We start from the raw sequence: 22,544 nt of genomic DNA on the forward strand, positions 1-22,544 counted from the left end.
GCACTTTTGTCTGTACGGTCGTCCATTAACCGCATGACGTCATTTACACCGTTCGAACTTTTGACAGGTCGCTCATTTCCTGGTCCGTTCAACCCAGTGCACCCTGAACCGATTAATGATCTTGATCACAGAACGTACTTTACCAAGCTGAATGTTCTTGTCTCAAGCTTTTCCAAACAGAAAACCATCTCCCCGGCCCATCCAGACGCAGAAATCACTCCATCGGCAGAGTGGGTGCTTCTCAGGGTGTTTAAGCGGAAGTGGAACGAACCTTGTTGGACTGGGCCATACAGAGTGACTGAGCGCACAACACATAGTGTCAGAGTAGCTGGTAAAGGTGACACTTGGTTCCATTGGTCTTGTTGTTCCCCTACCAACCAACCAGAAAGATCGTTGGATACGGTAAGATTGAACCTGCAGGAACTGCAGGACCAAAAGGGGGAATCCAACACAGGGGAACAACAACAGGTTGACATTTCACAACAGCAGGTTGACATTTCCCAAAAGAACACAAAACTAACACTCATAGAACTAAAGGGGGACTTATTCAACAGTCCAGAACATGAAGCATTAGCTCACTGCATTAGCAAAGATTGTGCATTTGGGAAAGGAATAGCATTGGAATTCAGAAAAAGATATGGAATAGACAAAGTAGTTAAGACAACAGAAAGTGGTGGGACAGTGTGCGGTAACACAGGAAGGGCAAAGAACAATCTTTTACCTGATAACAAAAGAGAAAGCCAAAGATTTGCCAACATACGACACATTGAGACAGGCAATAAAGGAACTCAAAAAACACTGTGAAGAACAAAGAGTAAAAAAGTTGGCTATACCCAGGATTGGGTGTGGTTTGGACAGACTAGAGTGGGGAAAAGTAAGGGATGTAATCAAAGAAGAGTTCCAAAACACAGACATAATCATTACTGTGTATGTAAGGGAATAATAAGTGGAAAAAGAGGAGATTGTGATTTTCAAATATTTTAAATTTTGACATTTTGAAAGTTTTAAATATTTTACATTTTACCAGTTTATGATTTTCATTTCACCAGTTTATGATTTTTCAAATATTTTTAATTTTGATATTTTGATATTTTTACTTATTTTACATTTCTATATTTTGAAAGTTTTAAATATTTTACATTTTACCATTTTATGATTTTCAGATATCGTAAATTTTTATACCATTTTATGATTTTCAGATATCGTAAATTTTTATACTTTGAGATTTTTCACATATTTTATATTTTACCATTTTATGATTTTAAATTTTTTTAAATTTTTCTAGTTTGAGATTTTTCAAATATTTTACATTTTTTCTATTTTTAGATTTTAAGATTTCACATTTAGATATTTTACAACTTTCAAGTATATTATAGTTTACAATTTTTTTTTAATGATTTTTTAAATTTTTACATTTTTCTATTTTGAGATTTTTCAAATATTTTAAATTTTTAAAGGTATTACATTTGACCATTCTTATGAGTTTCAAGTATTTTACATGTTACGATTTTTGAGAATTTCAAAGATTTCATTTTTTTTCTACATATTGTGATTTTCAAGGGTTTTACATTTTACAATATTTTATGATTTTCAAAAGGACTTACATTTAATATATATCCTTTTGTGAGCATCGTTGAAGATATTTGATGACATTTTGCAATTTTCATATATGCCTTCAAAAGTATTTTTGAAGACAATTGTTTTACATGTTATAGATTATTTTATGAGGGCATTTTGAAGATATCTTACAATAATTTTTGAGTTCTTTTGATATAGAGTTGTGTTTTACAGTTTGATTTTAACGTGTGTGTTTCGAAGTTATTCTACATCCAGTTTAACTATATTTTACAGCTCTCATACATATTTTTACATCTATTGTATGATTCTTTATTGTTGTTGGATGTTTTCACAGTTCTGTCCCATTAGTTGACAGTTTTCAGTAGAAGGACAATTAATCGATCGTTGTAGAATATTATGAGGCCAAAAAGGATTACGTAAAAATGTATTGGCGTATTGTACTCGCTCCTGATTAAATCACTTTTCTACCTTAAATAAAAATATATATAGCCCTATACATACATGCATAATTATTTATTATCATTCTTATTGACTGTGTATCTTCAGAGAGCTTGAGTTTTGTTTGTTTTTATCTTCTTTCTATGCTTGTATATGTTTTTTGTGAGAATTATGAACATTTCTATGGTATTAAAGATTTAAACCTTATTAAAACATAAAAAACTCTACCGTGATACATATCGTTATCATGATATAAAATTAATCCTATCGTGATAGAAGATTTTGGTCATATCGCCCACCCCTAGTCACCATAGTTGGGGCGAGGGATCGTACGCCTTTCGTGTCAACCATGGACGCGTTAAACCGGTTACAGAATGGACACTTTTAAAATTTCAAAGATTTTACCTGCAAGGCAGATTCTACCAGGTAATGGACACCTCTAGGGGTGCCATTGAGTTGCGGGACCACCCCCCTCGACCCCCCCTCGACCCCCAGTGACACGGATCCACTATTTGTCCATTTGCCCATTATTGGTCCGGATTTAGCGCCACACCCCTCGGGACCCCCGGGAACGCCCCCCAGGACACGCCCCCCCTGACACGGACCCACTATTTGTCCATTTGCCCATTATTGGTGCGGATTGACCCCCTGACCCCTCCTGACCACCCCCCCGACCTCCCCCCCGTGACACGGACCCACTATTTGTCCATTTGCCCATTATTGGTGCGGATTGACCCCCTGACCCCTCCTGACCACCCCCCCGACCCCCCCCCATGACACAGACCCACTATTTGTACATTTGCAGACTACTTTTTCGGGAAAAGGTCCAAACCCCAAACGGACGTCACGGGCCCGGCTTACGTCCCCTCACGTGCCCTGTAGCGCAGGGTTTGACGCGAAAATGTCGTTCCTGTCCGTTTTTGCTCAATTTGGACCCTAGCTCTACCGAACCACCCCTACCCCCTCCTCCTCCATCGGCTGTAAGCTTGCCAGTCGTCCGTTTCGAGATCCGGCCCGTCTCGGGGTCCTGGGGACGTAGTGACACGAACCAGGTACGAAAAATAACATTGCTTTAATGGAGACGTGTCAGTGCCGTCACGCGGCCCCGAAACGCACGTGGTATCCCCTTGCTGACGGCCCAGCTGAGGAATCCGGCGGCCTGCCCCCCGAGAACCTTTCTCGACCCTACTTGCCAACCCTAGCCCTAGGCGTTTTGCGATCGAACCGGGAGGCACAGCGAGGGCGCTGTGGGCAGGGCGTACGCCGAATTCGCGCGTGCTTCGGAGACGTCGTGCGCGGGCCCTCTGCTGCACCGCACGCCGAATTTCGGGCACCTAGTCCTTTTCCCGGCCTCGCGGGAGCACTGACAGTTTCCCGCTAAAACTGTGGGTTCGCGGACGGTGTCCGATCGGGTCGAAATTCGGCACCCGCGCGCTTGGGGGACCTGCCGTACGGGCCCCCGAAGCGCAGACCCCTGGGACCTTCAGAAAAAATATTAGCGAAACGGAGCTCGAATGGCAAACAACATGGTGTGGTGGTTTAGGCCATCAAGAGGATCATGATGAGTGATTTTGAGAACATTTGGACAACCTTGTCTTATTTTGAAGCTACGTTCTCCAGATTCGGATATGTCGATCGGGGGCCCCCCAGAGGTCATATGACACCGCAAACCCATTACTGAAAATAACATTGGTTTAATGGAAAAGTGTCGCGACCCCCGCACGGTCCCCGAACGTCGCGCGGCCCCGGTACGCCCGTCGTAACATCCCACGGGGGTCCCGGCCGGGGACTCCGAAGCACGCGGCGGAGAGCCTATCGCGAGCCGAGTTACGAACCCTAAAACTGGGATTTTGCGGCGCTCCTGTGCGCACGCGGTGCGGCGTTGGCGAGCTTACGACTTTTCCCGTCCTCGCGGGAGACCCGACAGTTTCCCGCGTTTCGGCACCGATCGGGCCGAAACTCGGCACGCGCGCACTCCGGGGTCCCAAACGACGGAACCCGGAAGCGCAGACTCGAGCGACGTTCGGAAGAAGAGCCGTAGGGCCGTATCTCGCGCGGCGGTCGTTCTTCGCGGTGGGTTTACGCGGTCGCGAAGACTCCGATTCGACCGGGACTCGCGCGGGTCTGTTAGTCCGGACGTCCTCTCCGCGGAACGCCGAGCGTCGCGGCCGAGACCTCTTCGCGACTCGACCTGCCTTAGTTTTAAGGTTTTCGGCAGGGCGTAGCGCGCGCGCCTTACGCCGTCGGCGCGCGGGTTCCAGATATGTCGCGCTAGAGCTCTCCGGCAGCCCGCGCACCGATTTCGCCGACCTTTCGACTTTTCCCAGCTTAGCGGGAGACCTGACAGTTTCCCGCTACCGGACGTGGGTTCGTGCCGGAGTCGGATCGGGTCAAAAATCGGCACGCTCTATGTCGGAGTTCTCCCCAGACGGACCCCCGAAGCGCGGGCCGCTGCGGTGTTCCAGAAAAAATAGATTCCAAAAAAGCAACGCAAAAGCAAGGCCTGAGGCCTATGGGAATTATAATGGGGAAATTTGATGTTTTCAGATGGCGGCCAAATTTTTTCTTTCGCGCCACGACACCCGTCTTTGGATATGTCGTAGAGGGGCACTCTGTGAGCCAGGGCCCCGAATTTGGGGCACCTAGGCCCTTCCGGGGCCCTTCGGTGAGGCTGCGAAAATCCTCATTTTTTCATGTTTTTTGTATGTGACGTGAAAATTTCACCAGGGAACAAGTTTTCTAGGCGTTTCAGACGACGCTGATTCACCTGGTAAAATTTCTGTGAGAAGGATTTTTGAGTTTGGACTTTGTGTTTTTGTTTGTGAAAAAGGGTGAAAAAAAGCTCAATTTGGGGCTTCAAGTCGTAGGGACACGAATGAGGGTTCGTTGGAAAGGCCCGGACACGACCTTTACAAAGAGCCTAGAGTCGAGGGTGTGGCCCATTCAAGGGCGGAGCTAGAGGCATTTAAAAATCAGAAAAGTGTGAAAAAGCTTAAATTTGGGCTCTGTTTCTCGGCCCAGGAAGGTCGTAGAGACTCGAATGAGGGTTCGTTGGAAAGGCCCGGACCAGGCCTTTCCAAAGAATCCGAGGTCGAGGGCGTGGCACTCTTTAGGGCGGAGCTAGGGGCTTTTGAATTTAAAAGCTCATTTTTTATATCTTCGGCAGGGAAGGTCCTAGAGACTCGAGGGTGGGCGCGTTCTGAAGGGCTCAGTGAGCCTCTCTACGACGTTCCCTCGCCGAGATATGGTTTTCCACTTTTGAAAATTTATGAAAAAGGCTTGTTTTCAGAGCTCGTTTGCTCGGCCCAGGAAGGTCTTAGGGACTCGAATGAGGGTTCTTTGGAAAGGCCTGGACTATGTGGCTCATTGAGGGGCGGAGCTAGGGGCATTTAAATATCAGAAAAATTTGAAAAATCTCAAGTTTAGGGCTATGTTTCTCGGCCAAAGAAGGTCTTAGGGACTCGAATGAGGATTCGTTGGAAAGGCCCGGACGAGGCCTTTTCAACGAACCCGGGGTCGAGGTCGTGGCTCCTTCAAGGGCAGAGCTATGCGCTTTTGAAAAGGCGTTTTGAAAACAATGGTTTTTCGGAAAGGGGCGGGGCCATAGAGACTTGGGGTCGGGGGCTTGTCTGAGGGGGCGGCGAGACCTTTAAACGACACCACCCCCAAGTCTCTACGACATTCCTTGGCCGAGATAGATTTTTTTTTTTTTTGGTGAAATGTTCAAAAAAGACTTTCTTGAAGATTTGCCTCAATTTCTTTTCTGTGTGAAAATGTGTAAAAAATGCTTGTATTTCAGGGCTCTGTTTGTCGGCCCGAGAAGGTCGTAGACACTCCATTTCGGATTCCTTAAAAAGCCCCTGGGGAGACCTTTCGAAGGAGCCTGAGTTCGAGGGCGTGGCCTTCTAGGGGGCGGAGCAACGTGAATTTGAAAAAATAGGCAAATTTCGTATATCTCCGGACCGGAAGGTCATAGGGACATGGGGGTGGGGGCGTTTGAAAGGTGGCGGAAAGCCCTTTCCAACAAGCCCAAGGTCGAGGGCGTGGCACTCTTTGGGCGGAGCTAGGGGCGTTTAAAAATAAAAGCTCGTTTTTCATATCTCCGGAGACCTTTCGAACGACACCAGCCTCGAGTCTCTACGACGTTCCCTCGCCGAGATATGGTTTTCCACTTTTGAAAATGTATGAAAAAAGCTTGTTTTCAGAGCTCGTTTGCTCGGCCCAGGAAGGCCTTAGGGACTTTAATGAGGGACTAGACTAGGCCTTTCCAAAGAGCCCAAGGTCGAGGGTGTGGCCTATTCAGGGGCGGAGCTAGGGGCATTTAAATATCAGAAAAATGTGAAAAATCTCAAGTTTAGGGCTCTGTTTCTCGGCCCAGGAAGGTCGTAGAGACTCGAGTGAGGGTTCGTTGGAAAGGCCCGCACTAGCCCTTTCCAACGAGCTCGAGGGTGTAGCCTAATAAGGGGCGGAGCTACGGTCATTTGAAAATGTAAAAAAAAGCTTGTACTTGTGTTTTTTGTTTTTTTTAAATGTGAAAAAGGCTAAGGTTTAGTGCTCTTTTTCTCAGCCGAGCAATGTCGGAGACACTTCAGCTTGGGTTCGATGGAAAGCCCTGGAACAGTACGTTCCAACAGTGCCAATGTCAAGGGCGTGGCCCTCTTGAGGGCTAAGCTACGGGCATTCAAATTGGGAAAAAAAGGCCGAAATTCAGGGCCCGAGATAAAAAAATTCCCGGATTTACTTCAAACTCGCACCGCGCGTAGAGGGTGCCGAGACTAAGACAGGAATGTGTGTACCACGTTCCTAGCTCATTCCTGCGCCGAGATAGAGGCCTGACTATGGCGTTTAATCAGACCCAAAAGTCGCGCGCACAAAAACCACTCGTGAGGGCGAGATACGAGCGCGCAGAACTCTATTCGCGCGCGGACAAGCGTCCTCGCGAGCGCGCAGAACACTATCCGCGCGCGGAAAAGCGTCCCCGCGAGCGCACAGAATACAGTTCGCGCGCGGAAAAGCGTCCTCGCGAGAGGGCACCTCCGCTCAGCGTGCACAAATGTAGTCACGCGAGCAAAGGCTTGGATGAGCGCTCGCTCGACTCTCTCTATGCTCTCACAGCTGCACCACACACGCTCGCTCGATCAAGATGACTTTTGGGACTTTGGGGTCGGGACATTGACTGATGTCTCCGCTTCTGTGATTGGTTGTTTGATTTGATTAGTGACACGCATGATCTCTTGTTCCACTATCCGTATCCAGTCAATCTAGGTAGAGAAGACACGTTTATATGACCATTATGTCGGAGCACGTAATTTTAATGATTGCAAAACCAAACAACATTGCCAATTTTATTATGTTTACTGTTTATCATCTTGCATATATACTGTAGGCTACTGACATTGTCAGGTCACATAGTTGGTTCGGACTTAGCATTAGCAAACTTTAGTATAGTCCTGTACAAAACTTTATAAAAAAGGTGATATTATCTAACAATTAAAATTTTTGTGTACCTTATCAGCATGACAAAGACTTTACATGTATAGCATTTTCAGTTGGGCTGTGTACAAATAAAAGAAATAAATGTAAGATAGTTAAAAATGTCAAATGGAACAGTAAGATTTTTTTAAATGTACAAAACAAAATAGTATAGTGTAAAGAATATGTAAACAAAGATTACCAGAAATGATACATACAAACACCAACTCAATATAAAGAAATTATGAACTGCTGTGTTGGTGTGTATAAATGTGTATGTGTATATGTTTATATATAAAAAAAACTAAAAAACTAGATACTAGTTTTGTTTAATATATTTTATTCTGTATCTTTTCAGGGTCAAAATAGCATTTAATTTTACTTTGTTGTTGTATCTGAGTTTCCCAATGAGTTTCATTTGCCATAATATGGTTGTTAAATGATCTACATATTAAACAACAAACAAAATGAATACTTTAAAATGAGCATTATTGTTTGGTTATGTTTCGACCCTTAATAAAATTAACCATGGTTTTATTGTAGTAAAAGTGTAGTAACCATGTTTTTTGGTGTATTGATTACTATCAGCAACCCCATGGTTTTACTACACTTACCATGGTTTAACTATTTAAAAACCATGGTTATCAAAACCATGGTTATTTTGTGGTTACCATGGTTTTACTACAGTAACCATGTTTTTTTTTTGTTTTAACTGTAGTAAAACCATGATTCATTTTTGTAAGAGGAGCTTATTGCATGGTTTAAACAAGACTAATGTTTTAACATAAATTACCTACTCCGACATAATGGTCATATTAAAACATGTTTTCTCTACCTAGATTGACTGGATACGGATAGTGGAACAAGAGATCATGCGTGTCACTAATCAAATCAAACAACCAATCACAGAAGCGGAGACATCAGTCAATGTCCCGCCCCCAAAGTCCCAAAAGTCATCTTGATCGAGCGAGCGCGTGTGGTGCAGCTGTGAGAGCATAGAGAGAGTCGAGCGAGCGCTCATCCAAGCATTTGCTCGCGTGACTACATTTGTGCACACTGAGCGGAGGTGCGAGGACGCTTTTCCATGTGCGAACTGTATTCTGCGTGCTCGCGGGGGCGCTTTTCCGCGCGCGGATAGTGTTCTGCGCGCTCGTATCTCGTGCTCGCGCGTGGTTTTTGTGCGCGCGACTTTTGGGTCTGATTAAACGCCATACCTGACACTTGCCTGCAAATAGATTGTCAATGGACGCATAATGGGTTTTTGTCAGTTTTTTCCTTTAGAGCCTCAGCGATTTCGACCGCATGACTGCGACACGGACGAAGCACGGATAGCGTCAAAGTCACTTGCGCGCGCGTACGACAACGTGTGGTCAAGAACACGTCGTATGTACGCGCAAGTGACCTAGATGCTCTCCGCGCTTCGTCTGCGTAGCGGTAACGCGGTCGAAATCAGTGAGGCTCTTAAGGAAAGCAGTGACACTAACCCATTATTTGTCCATTGGCAGACTATTTACACGCACGTGTCAGGGCTCTATCTCGGCACAGGAACGAGCTAGGAGGGCGAGACCCGCGCACCTGTCTTAGTCTCGGCACGCTCGACGCGTGGTGCGAGTTTGGTGAAGATCGGAGGAGGTCGAAAATTTTGTCAAAAAAAGACGACAGGGGGTAACCCTTACGTCATTTTTTTGGACAAAATTTTAAAGTTTGCCGGATTTAGCTCAAACCTCTCACGCGTGACGAGGAGGTCGCGCCGTGCTCGGGAAGGCGCGTTTGGGGGCGGTGACTCGTTGTGGGGCGGAGCTACGGCCCTGACACGTGTCATCGATTCCATTCAAAAATAAATAGTGGGTTCGTGTACATGTCGAAATTGCGCGAATGTTACCTCGACGCGATCCGGGCGTCGTCCGCGTCGAATCCGCGCGGTCGAAATCGCCGAGGCCCTTGAGGAAAAAACTGACACGAACCCATTACGCGTCCATTGGCAGACTATTTACATGAGAGTGTCAGGCCTCTATCTCGGCACAGGAATGAGCTAGGAGGGTGGTACCCGCGCACCCGTCTCAGTCTCGGCAAGCTCTACGCGTGGTGCGAATTTGGTGATGATCCGGCAAGGTCAAAATGATCGGTCGGGAATAGACGACCGGGGTACGCCTTAACGTGTTCATCTCGGCGCGCTCTACGCATGGTGCGAATTTGGTGCAGATCGGGGGAGGTCAAACGGAAGGTGGGGGTCAATCCGCGCAACTAACGGGCAAATGGACAAATAGTGGGTCTGTGGCATGGGGGGGGGCAGTCAGGTGGGGTCAGGGGGTCGACCCGCGCAACTAATGGGCAAATCGACAAATAGTGGGTACGTGTCATGGGGGGGTCGGGGGGGGGCGGTCAGGAGGTTGACCCGCGCAACTAACGGGCAAATGGACAAATAGTGGGTACGTGTCATGGGGGGGGTCGGGGGGGCGGTCAGGAGGGGTCAGGGGGTCGACCCGCGCAACTAACGGGCAAATGGACAAATAGTGGGTACGTGTCATGGGGGGGGGTCGGGGGGGCGGTCAGGAGGGGTCAGGGGGTCAAACCGCACCAATAATGGGCAAATGGACAGATAGTGGGTCCGTGTCATGGGGGGGGGGTCGGGGGGGCGGTCAGGTCGGGGTCAGGGGTCAATCCGCACAAATAATGGGCAAATGGACAAATAGTGGGTCCGTGGACGTTTGGGGGGGTCCCGGGGGGCGTGTCCGACCGTAACGGGCAATCGGACAAACAGTGGGTCCGTGGACGGGGCAGAGTCTCCCCCTGGTGGCCGAGCGCCGAACGACATCAGAAATCCCTAATCCCCGTGGAAAACCAAGTCGGCCATCTTTTGGGGGAGGGGCGCGAAAACTGCGCAGGCGCGACCGGCCGGCCATGCGGGGACCCCTGGAGGCGTCCGCTCGTCCGTGAAAAATTTTGGGCGCGCGGCGCGCAGCTGACAGTTACCCCTTCCCATTTGCCTCTATTTTAGTCTAAGGATGTCAGCTGTCCTAACCTGGTTCCCTAGGGCGAGCAAGGTATACGGCCAGACAGGTAGGTGTGACAGAGTGCTTTGTTTGTACTGGAGCAAGACCTAGGTTAGCAACCGTACCAATACAAGATAGAAACTGGACATGCATGGTAAGTTTATTCAATAAAGAGATAGCAGGGTGTGAAGAGTATGAGAGAGAATTCCCGCCAACGGACAGGGCAATACCACCTGGGGAACGCGGAGGTGTTTGTTCCCTTATAGGTTCCGGATGCTGCACGTGGATCCCTAATAACACCGCGCCCGACGGCTCCATCACTAGGGCGCTAAACGGGTTAAAATCGCTGCAAATAGAATTGGCGGAAAACTCCGGAATCGATAACCCATTCAATAGCTGGATGACAAAATGGTTCGGGAAATACAGTGCGCTGATCACTTCATTGTTAATGTCCATCGCAGTGGCCGCGGCGATACTTGTAACCTGCGGGTGTTGTTGTATTCCATGTATCAGATCTTTGTGTAACAGGTGGATCATGAAGACGGTGGGGGGAAAGGATTCTCCACCGTATCAGATGCCACTGCTGGGAGCAGTAGGGCTAAACGAGGAAGAACCGAAGGAGGAGGAGTCAGAGGTTGATCTCCTGTAAAGGAGATCAAAAGGGGGAATGAAGGAAAATTAGAACATCCCCACATCCACATATCCTTGAAATATGAATATTAACCTCGCTTTGAATAATCATGATTTTATTATTGCATTATTAATGATTGCATTGCCTTTAATCATAAAGATTTTTAAGAATAGCTTTGAGTATTAACCTTTAGCATATAGTACTAAAGTTAGAATAGTCTAGCAGGCTTAGAGATATGATTCCATTGTATATGGGTTTTGATAGTTGACGTTTAAATGTCATGTGCAAATTTAGCAGGCTTGGAGTTTTTTTGGTATGTATGTATGTGTGTTTTTTTAACTTTTGCTTTGCAGAAACACCTGGGGAGAAAAACAGGATGTCGGGGCGACAGGGTGAAATAACGGTCATAGTTATTTATAACATGATGAACTTCTAAAACAGAAGTACAACTTTCCATCGAACGGGTCTGGTGAACCTTTAAGAAAGAAGTAAAAATTTTCATCGAACAGGCCCCCACCCAACTGCACATATATATTTTTTGGGTCAGAGGGAGAGGCAGATCAGATCAACCGCTCCTCGGGGGATTTGTTTCTGCATTGGTGTTGTGTAAAGACAGGGACAGTTTTGACCCAGAGCTCTGTAATATTTCATTTGAGATACTTATTAAAAATAATTTGATTTGAGTTACGTGTCTGATCTCCTCATTAAGAACATGCAGGACGATTAAAGTCCAACACATTGCACAAGATTTTGGGAACTTTGCTTAATATTTTCTAAACCAGTATTTATTTTCATTTCAATTTTTTGATTGCCCCCCCTGACTGGTTCTTGGTCCCCCCTGTGCCCCCCATTTATAAAATCCTGGAATCGCCCCTGTTAACAGCTAGAAAGTTACTCATCTACAGGGGTCTAAAATTAGAAAAAGAGACCTTTAAGACACTTTATTATAACTAAAGGTCCTGTGTAGCATATTTTTACAGATATTTGTATTAAAAAATACTCTGGTAAAAGTAGAAGTACTGATTTAACTTCTTTACTCAAGTAAAAGTACCAAAGTACAGGCTTGGAAATGTACTTAAAGTATTAAAAGTAAAAGTAGCCATGCGAATAATAACCATTTTTTTGCAAAGCTCACGTTACCTGCCCAGCTAAAAAGAAAAAGGTCCCCAGGACGTCCCCTAAATGTCCTCTGCGAACGTCCCATGGACGTTATCGTGTAGGGTCCCCTGTTACGTTGAGCGGACGTCCGCGAAGACGTCCTCCGGACTTTCACAAGGACGTTTGCAGGACGGTCAGCGGACTTTCTGGACTTTTAGGGGACGTTCGCCTAAAGTCCTCAGCACATCGTTTTATTTCATTACAACCAATGAAATCAGACACGCTAAACATTTTTTACCACAAAGTTCTTTTATTTTAATTGAACAGTTGTAATTTTCCTGTGCTCCGTGTTTGTGTGTGCGTGCGCGAGCGAGCTCCCGTGCGCGTGCCTGATCTCCCGTACGCGTCAGTCAAACGCGCTTCAGCTCCGTGTGTGTGCGTGTCTCTGGCTGTCTGCTGGACTCCCATGTCAAATATTTCCGTTGTCTTCTAACCTAAAACAATGAAATGAACACATTTAAAAGATAAGTAGTTATTATTTATTGGGTGGTTTCCCTGACAAGGATTAGCTTAAACCAGGACTATGCCTCAGTTTAATTATGAAATATAACTCGTTTTAACAAACATGCCTTACTAAAAACATTACTTGTGTGCATTATGATGTTAAACAAAGGGCACTGATGTATTTAAGATTTCCCTGTCTGGGAAACCGCCCCGATATGTTTAAAATGTCTTGCAAAATATCTGTAGCAAACATTTAAAAGATAAGGGAGACAGAATTCTGTGCCAAAACTAGAAAGCATGCACAACTCACTTTTACCTAGTATTTCATGCTTATGGCATTATTGTTGCTGTTACAGTTCACTCAAAGTAAAGGTGGGTAAATGTGGACATACAGTACTGTGCAAAAGTCCCTCTAAAACAATCCTGCTACACCAGCCTGACCAGCGGAAACCATACTGGGAGAATTCATATTCATATTGATTTGCATTTACACATAAAATGGGTAACAAACATTACTGTGCAAAAGTCTAAGGCCACCATCATTAGCTTTGTTGTTTTAGCAAAGTTTTAATGTCCATCCATATTTATTTTTCACTCTTTTTTAAGATACAAACAGAAAATACAGGAAAAATTTACACACAATTAAAAACAAAACAATTTTCAGAAGTAAATGTCTTTTTCAGGCATCAGTCAGTATTTAGTGTGACCTCTCTTGGCACGAAACACATCTTCAGGACTTCATTCTCCTCAAAAAAGCCTTAAGTCATTTGATGATTAGAGTTAGAATTTCATTTTATTTAGGTTTAAGAGATCCTGCAGTTGCCTGCTATTGCTCAAGTTTAAGGGGAGTTTACCCTAAATACTTGACACCTCAGCTTATACTTTATACTGTTTTTAATACCACATACACATTTCCTGTATTTGCTGGTTGTATTCTAATAAAGACACTGAGAAATAATTATATATGATCACTACACAATTGCAAAAACAACTAATCTAATGGTAGCATGCTTCTACCCTGACCAGCTACAAAATGAACATACACATCTCAGAGAGAGCATAGGTCACACAGAGTATAAAAATAGTTTTGCTATGACATAAAATAAAGCGGGCCAGCTGAATTTTTTTATTTTTATTTTTTTTAAATTTATTCCCTATTTAAAAGACGAAAGACGGCATTTAAATTTGCTTAAAACATGGTTGTTCTGCTGTTTCTTTGTCTGTTTGCACCCGCAATATGCCTATAATCATGGAATATGATGGGTCCGTGTATCATTCGTTCAATCGTTTTTTCAAATTAAAAACAAAAATAAAAAAATGAAAAAAACAACAACTTGTTTTTCCATTATTTATTCCTGAATTTAACACCTTTATAGGCATATATCAATGAAATCATTTTAAGCAGATCAAGTACTATAGTGGTAACATTTTACAGGCATAAAAGTCCCATAAAAGTCTCTTACAGTCCGGCTTTTGAACTTTATTCCATTTTTAGTTATCATTTATTCGGGACACACACATATACACCTAAGGTTTAAGGAGGTCTGCGCGGGACTGTTTTTTTTTTTGTCCAGCTCCCACAAGTTTCTATTCAGCAACGCTTAAAATACACTCAAAACCTAAATCTCGTTTCCAGAATCTCAAATTCAAATGTCTCTAACTGAAAGAGAGAGATTAAGTAGCCTATAACAATTATAAATGCTATACAAAAATTGTGTTCGTGTCAATATAAATATTATTTTAACATTGTACTGTCAGCAGAGAAAATGACACAGAAAAAATAATGAAATATAAATAATATAAATTAAATAGGACAAAGCCTATCACTCAAATATCTAACCAACATAAACGGAAACCATATTGCCCTACTTACAAATGAAATAAGCTATTTTCTGCCAAACTATTTCAAACATAATTGCACAAAAATAATGTTGTTGGCTGACAATGGTTTCAGTTCCAAACAGCTCCTAAAGATGTACAGGTGGTCAGAATGAAGTGTGGATACGCTGTCACAGGAGGGCTATTGTCAGTCAGACCACCCGCTCCGTCCAAAGTATAGGTACCCCAGAGTTCCGCTACCGTCTTTATACTTTAAAATTTCATCATGCGCCGCATGAATCCTTTTGGGCGTTTCATACAGTATGCAGCGGGGAAATCGCCGCGCGGCTACGGCTTTTCTCAAGTAGGCTAGTGGAAGAGTTTTGTGCAGCATTTAGTGCAAATATGTTTTATCAGGTAATACATATTATTTATTACGAATAAATAATAATGAAAAAAGTTCAAAAGTCGGACTGTAATAGAATAAAACTGGCGCATGGTTGCTATTCAAACCATTATTAAAACGGCTGTAATCTGTTACCACAATAGTACATGATCTGTTTAAAATTATTTAATTGGTATATGTCTGCTAAGGTGTTAAATAAAAATTAGTCTTTACCTGTTTCATTAATTTTTTCTTCTTTTGATCTGAGCGCACAATCAGAAAATCGGAAAACGAGTCGTTAGGCCTATTTGTTTTTTTTTTCATTTTAGTTCAGAAAAGTCGTTTTTCTTTATTTTCTTTTTGGTTTAAATTTAAAAAAACGAATGAAGGAATTATAGGAGCCATATTTGTAAACTGTTATTGTAAAATAAAAATAGTCTGATTAAAAAACGGACTTCCAAAATAATCCGGCGGGCCAGAAAATTTTGCTGGCGGGCCACTCTTGGCCCGCGGGCCGCCTGTTCCCGACCCCTGAAATAAAGTAAGTTGTCTTATATATTGATCTTTGATATTATTGTAGGTTTTTGTGTTAAAGGCATCTTGAAGTATACTACGTAGAGTATATGATACTATATGTATCCAAAGCATCAAACATTATTTTTGTTTTAAAAATAGACTATTAATTGCTATTAATGTTTATGTGCTATTAACATTTACAATGTACATTCTTATTTACAACATTACAATTTACATACAATATATATACAAAAATAATTTTGAGATGTTTGGGATTCACACAGACTCACTATAATTCATTGTTAGTTGCAAGTGTGAAACTGAGCTGCTGAAATTCGCCCTGTGTAGCTGTAGCATCCTCCTATTTCCCATCTCCCAAACTGCCTCCCCTTTGAAGAAACAGATAACGAATCTACAAACAAAAACAATCCGTAATAAACATGGGTAAAACGTCAGCAGTGACTAGTAATGTTGCATGTGTTATGGCACATACCATCTTTTGAAAGTCAGCTTGGTTTGCTCATTGTCTGCTGCATTTTTCCAACCACTGCTGTGGTGTTGTCCTGTGTTTGGTCTACTTTCAGAATGATTCTCCACTCCAGGATTTCTTTCAAGAATGAGTTTTGAAACATTAATAACTAGGGCCGGGACTTTAACGCGTTAATTAAGATTAATTAATTACACAAAAATAACGCGTTAAAATTTTTTAACGCATTTTAATCGCACTTATTTTTGCACCGCGGAACATTTCTCATGAGTTTCGGCGGACCGATTATACTGGAGCACCAACTAGCGTTCATGACTTCACAACAAACCACAGTGAACATGAACCAAGAGGCTGATGAGATCGCTTTGGTTGGCCCCGTGGATGGGAATTTTTTTATAAAAAACGAACGGATGTAAGCGACGATAAAAACATGGTTGTGTGTAAGCTATGCAACAAGGAATTCACATATCACCGCAGCACATCGAGCATCTCAATGCAAAACATACAGCAGCTAGCGTGGACATTAGCCCGACTCCGGGCACAACGACTTATTCGGACGAGATTAGTTTTACATAGGGATGTGGGGTAAAGCAAGTTTTTATCAGAGCTTCTCGGTGATTTTAGTCCAGTCCGAATGCTCCATGTCAGTAATCATTACGGACAATGTCAGTAAAGATTACGGCGTCTTTTACCTTCTGTAAAAAGGTCCGGAGAAATTACCTCAGGTAATACAAATCCAGTGCGAATAGACCAGCTGTAAATATACACGTAAATCGCGTCATTTCCTTTTAATTTGCGGGTTTCTTTTAAATATAAAAGCGCTTAAAGAAGCGTTTACTTGCGTTCTAGACGGAAAAACAAGTCAGTTACAAGTCAGTTTCTGAATAAAACACGACACAAACTTTTTAAAAAAAGTCAAATTTACTTCTCAGAGGCATGGAACTGTTTATGAAACTGACGTTCTCCCCAAACTGAAATTAAACACAGTGTTTCGCGTTTTCCTTGTCTGTGTCATGTTGTTTGCACATCTGATATCTGGAAGCAAGGTAACGTGCACGTGAAGACGAGAGGTGACGCGCTGCGCCAACGAGTTACCCCTCCCACTTCTGAATGTTTTACAGAGATTTCTAATCCCGTCCGAATTGACCATTAATATTACCGACGTCCTGTGGTAAAATTACATTACGCCATCTACCCCTGTAAAACCAATCCTGTCCGAATAGGGCTCAATAAACAATATTTTGTTGCTTAAGCTTATGTATTCAGTCATTATTCATGGTACACTCTAAGAACGAATGTGTTAAAAACAACACATTAGTGTTGATTCTGGGACAACACACTAACTGCGTCGTCCTGGAATCCACCCATCTCTGTGTTATTATTGAAACAACACATTTTGTGTTACTTTTAACACAACATGTGTTATACTTGAACACAAAATCAAGACAAAATGACTCATAATGTGTTAAAATTACACATAATGTGTTAAAAGCTTACAGCACAATGATGTGTATAAAATTAACACATCCTTTCTAAGAGTGTATACTAAAATCCATGTAAAAAATTACTTCTTAATGTTCTCAGGTCAAATATTTATATGCGATTAAAATGCGATTAATTTAGATTAATTAATTACAAAGCCTCTAATTAATTAGATTAATTTTTTTAATCGAGTCCCGGCCCTATTAATAACATTACTAACTACACCAGTAAAATAAATGAACAATAAGTCTGTGTGGAAGAAAATGCCTATCAATATCAATAATTTAAGATCAAAAATAACAAAATACTGTACCTTGATTCATTATTGGAAGAAATTGACTGATGTGCTGCATTTGTGATAAAAAAACAATTAATTAGATTTAAAAATAAATGATGTAAGTATTGTAGTAACTGTTGTAAAATGTTGAATGCTCTATCATTTGTAAGTCACTCAAGGCATATGCTAAATTAATAAATATAAATCAAGTAATCATCATTATACTACAAATACTGTACATGGCATTAAAATGTACTCACAATAAGGTGCCTCAGGCAACATCAAAACATCTTTTTGCTTTTTCTTACTGGTTGCTCCTCATCTATAAAAGAATGATAATATGAAAGTAAATCATAGTGTCCTTATAGTTTCACCTGGCTTCTCAGCTGAAAAACTACTAATTGCTGTTAATAATTATTCATTTTCTTCACTTTCAAACTGGAAATCTTATCCTCAGGTCTAGAAACAACAAGACAAAAAAGTAGTATTTGATATTATTAAGAAACTTACACAATGATTCCCACTGTTTAAAATCATGTAACAATGAATGCAGTGACAATGATATCACCTTCAATAATGATTTCACTTTCAGATAATTTACTGTCCTACTGAACTGTGAATAAATGTGCATTTAAAGAAAATAATAGACGACATGCATTTGTTTTGATCATTACAACTCTTGGTCAATATACATTACTGTGCAAAAGTCTTGGGACACCATCACCAGCTTTGTTGTTTTAGCAAAGTTTTAATGTCCATCCATATTTATTTTTCACTCTTTTTATTAAAATACCAACTGTAAATACAGGAAAAATGTACACAAAATTAAAAACAAATCCATTTTCAGAACTAAATGTCTTCTTCAGACATCAGTCAGTATTTAGTGTGACCTCTCTTGGCACTAAACACATCTTGAGCTTTTTTGAGGAGACTGAAGTCCTGAAGTCATTCGATTAGAATTAGAAATTAGGATTTAATTTAATTTAGGTTTAAGAGATCCTGCAGTTGCCTGCTATTGCTCAAGTGGAAGGAGAGTTTACCCTAAACACTTGACACCTCAGCTTATACGTTTACCGGTATATTGTTTTTAATACTACATACACATTTCCTGTATTTTCTGGTTGTATTCTAATATAGAGACTGAGAAATAATTATATATGATCACTATACAATTGCAAAAATAACAAATCTAATGGTACCATGGTGGCCTAAGACATTTGCACAGTACCTCACATAAACATTGTAAATTTGGATTGCCAGTATTTGTTAAGGTTAAAAAGAAGTTTGGTATTACTTTGCATACTTTACCTGTGTGAGAAAATGGGCTACTCTGACTGCTTATATTGTCCACAGCTGTTTGTCCAGAATGGCACATTATTTATTTTGGTCTCAATACCCTTCAGATGGACACAAGCATGTTTGATTATTTTTTATATGTAGCTGACCTTCATGTTTATCATTTGTATTTTATAAAACATTAACCAAATCTTACCACATTCTTTCACTCTAACCACAAGGATGGTGCTACCTCAGCCTTATTTTGTTCTGTAAAATGGAGCAAAACAGCACAGGAAACCTGTAAGTAAAGTCCATATAAATCTGTAAGTTCAGCTTGCAGTACACAAAGGCAATGTACACAGTTAGCCATCTCAAACCTTAGGCTGAAATTGTTTTCCAGTGTTTTTCCCTTTTTCCTGGAAACATGTACGTTGTTTAATCTTAGTTTTTCTCAAACCAGTATCAATATTACAGAATAAGATAAGCTGATCTGCTGAACTTACCTTTTTGGAGGACATGTTTAGATGTTTAAAGGCTGAGAAAACAAAATAAAGAAAGTTAATATATATACACACACATCAACATATATTAAAATAAGTGGCGCTGTCCCGCTCACGGGACACCTAAGTTTACGTCAATATTTTCCATATAAATTTTATGTATATCACTACAAACTATATATTGTTGGAAAGGTCTAAGCCTCTAGAATACATATATCAACAGTGTTTTATAAAATAAATTATGTAGGGAGAGTAATTGATTCAATTTTAAAGAGAGTGCGCCTCAAAACATTAATATCCTGATAAATGTCACTGTCCCGCCAGCGGGACGCCAACATTTACTTCAGTGTTTTGCATTTGAATTCTTATCCAATCATGACAAACTATATATCATTTGAAAGCTCTAAGAGTGTAGATTTCATTTATTATCACTATTTTGGTAAAGGAATGACATAGTGTGAGCTATTTTCTAAAATGCCACGGGTATACAGGTTGGCCCACGTTGTTGTTATATATTTGTAACACTAATACCCTGTTCCAAACCTAAACAATCATGACAAACTATATATCACTGGAAAGCTCTAAGAGTGTAGTTTTCATATTGCATCACCATTTTGGGAAAATAATGATGTAATGAGAGTCAGTTTCTAAAATGTCACACTGCCACAGTTGGACTCAACTTGTTTTTGCATATGTATAGCACTAATACCCTGTTCTAAACCTAAACAATCTTGACAAACTATATATTGTTGGAAAGCTCTAGGTGTGTAGTTTTCATATTTCATTGCCATTTTGGGAGAATTATGACGTAATGAGAGTCAGTTTCTAAAATGTCACGGGGCCACAGGTAGGCCTAATTTGTTTTTACGTATTTATAAGACTAAAACCCAACTCTAAACCTAAAAAATCATGACAAACTATATATCACTGGAAAGCTCTCAGAATGTAGTTTTCATATTTCAAGGTCATTTGATGATAGAAATAATGTAGTGACAGTTTTTAGTTATATGACCCCACCCCCCATAGGAATGCATATTAATTTTATATATTCATAATTCTAATATCATATTATAAATCTTCAAAAATGTTGACAAACTATATATTGTTGGAAAGCTCTAAGAATGTAGTTTTCATATTTCAAAACATTTTTGCAGTAATAATAATGCAGTGATAGTAATTGAATAATTTGTGACAAGTGTATGCTGCAAACCGTTGACACCTAGTGGCCGTTGTTGGCAAAACCACTAAAAGTGTGACACACACCTCATTTTTTGTGATTTTAACTTGAAATTTGGATCAGAACTACTTGAGACTTATGGCTTCATGTTTGCATTATTATTTTTGTGAAACATTTACATTATTATAATTTTATTTATAAAAATAATATGTTATGGAATTATTTCTATTTATTAAAACAAATATAAACTGCTATAACAATTTAATTATTTAATATGTTCACCTCGTTTCACCTCTGTGAAAACCCGCAAAGTGTCTTCTTTAAAACAAGACCAAAATTAGGCTTCTAGACCAAAAAATGCCAGAGTTATATTAATTTGAAGATGTATATCACAATTTCACCCCCCCACTCTAAAGGTATTTGCGCCACCTAAGGGGTTAAATGTTAAAATGTTACCCAGCTTTTATGTATTATTATAAGAGATTTGATTCAATTTAAGATTTTTATTTAATAGGCTTTATGCCCAGCTGCACTACTTCCTGAACTTCAGCCAGCCCATTGTTTCCTGTCTGCCATTATTGGACAAACTGATAAATCCAGGTCTGTCTGATTATTGTTGTTGTGACTACTGAGGTCAGGCACACCTGGATTAATCAGTTTGTCCAATAATGGCAGACAGGAAACAAGGAGCTGGCTGAAGTTCAGGAAGTAGTGCAGCTGGGTATAAAGCCTATTGCTACCATTAAAAAGGTTTAACCATATACCACCAAATAAAGGTTTAAAAATAAAGTCTAAACAATATATTTATAGGCTACATACATTCAGGCTGGTCCATTATGCTACACATTTTAAAAATAATTGAACCACATCTACAAACTTATTTTGGTGATTTAGCCCACAAGTTACTTAAACTGGCATGCCCATTGTTTTTACAATGAATTAAATGGCTTTTTTTACTGCGTTTGCCACAGTATTCAATCCTACACGTTATTTTACTACAGTACAGTAGGCGGCGGTATACTGTAGTGTGCAGTTCGTGTCCTCATCGTCATACGCGTCAGTATTGCTGGAAGACTGCAGGAACAGAACCCCCTGGAAAGGTAAGGTAGGAGTTTTAATTTAAACCTTAAAATGTGGGTTATCATCACGACAGTTACTTTTTGCTTTGCCATTATTGAAGAATCAATTCGGCAGAATCTCGCGCACGCTCACACTTGTAGGCCGTTTCTCAAACAGAAGGCTACATCCTCCGGAGGTCGAATATGCAGGCTGCATACGTCATCAAGCCTGGTTTATTTCAGTTAAATAAACATTACATTCGCGAGTCATAAGCATATTACAACAATTTACGATTAACTGAGAAAATTTGTTAACTTTATAATTGTTAATATTCTTAAATATGACAGTCTTGATGACGTAAAAGGTATACAGCCTACAAATGCTACCTCCAGTGGTTAGCCTTCGGATTGAGGCGCAGTTACTTATATTAATACTACTTTAAAACCATATACATTTACTCTAACACTAAAACAAAGTAAGCGAGTAACATAAATATGGCTACAAACCTTGAATGAGTTATCAAACTGCGCTCTTGAACCAATATAAATACTGTATATGGTAACGATGATAAAGAAATCTTACTCTGTAACGAAAACTTGACGAAATTACTTACTTATCTAACAATTAACTACAAAATAAACGGGATGTGTATAAAAAATGACGAAATTTAAAGGAGCTTTTGCTTATTCCCTTCACCGAGACCGTTGTGTCAGTTGAATTTTGACGTGTGATGCCTCGTGCCAGATAATTCAAAATGTTCTCGCACGCAGTCAGGAGGCTTCTTTGACTTCATGCGGCGCCGCAAGACTGACAGCCGGATGACGTCAGAGTACCGCGAGAAGGATTCAAGA

General features: G+C 41.2%; 1 long non-coding RNA gene across 3 annotated transcripts; it reads right to left on the minus strand.

Moving 5' to 3' along the window:
- Positions 1-12,533: 12,533 nt before the first annotated feature.
- On the minus strand, positions 12,534-22,243 carry LOC135734421 (uncharacterized). Of its 3 annotated transcripts, XR_010527331.2 has the most exons (9): positions 22,200-22,240; positions 19,461-19,492; positions 19,172-19,373; positions 18,988-19,076; positions 17,940-18,001; positions 17,716-17,749; positions 15,927-16,040; positions 15,724-15,845; positions 12,534-12,704 (listed from the first exon to the last, which is right to left on the minus strand). It is a non-coding gene; the product is annotated as an uncharacterized lncRNA (long non-coding RNA). The 3 variants fall into 3 exon arrangements; XR_010527329.2 differs by having other exon boundaries at positions 19,172-19,492; positions 22,200-22,243; XR_010527328.2 differs by lacking the exon at positions 22,200-22,240 and having other exon boundaries at positions 19,172-19,527.
- Between the last annotated feature and the right edge of the window lie 301 nt (positions 22,244-22,544).

This window comes from Paramisgurnus dabryanus, chromosome 7 (assembly GCF_030506205.2).
Source record: "Paramisgurnus dabryanus chromosome 7, PD_genome_1.1, whole genome shotgun sequence".
In the NCBI taxonomy this organism is placed as follows: domain Eukaryota; kingdom Metazoa; phylum Chordata; class Actinopteri; order Cypriniformes; family Cobitidae; genus Paramisgurnus; species Paramisgurnus dabryanus.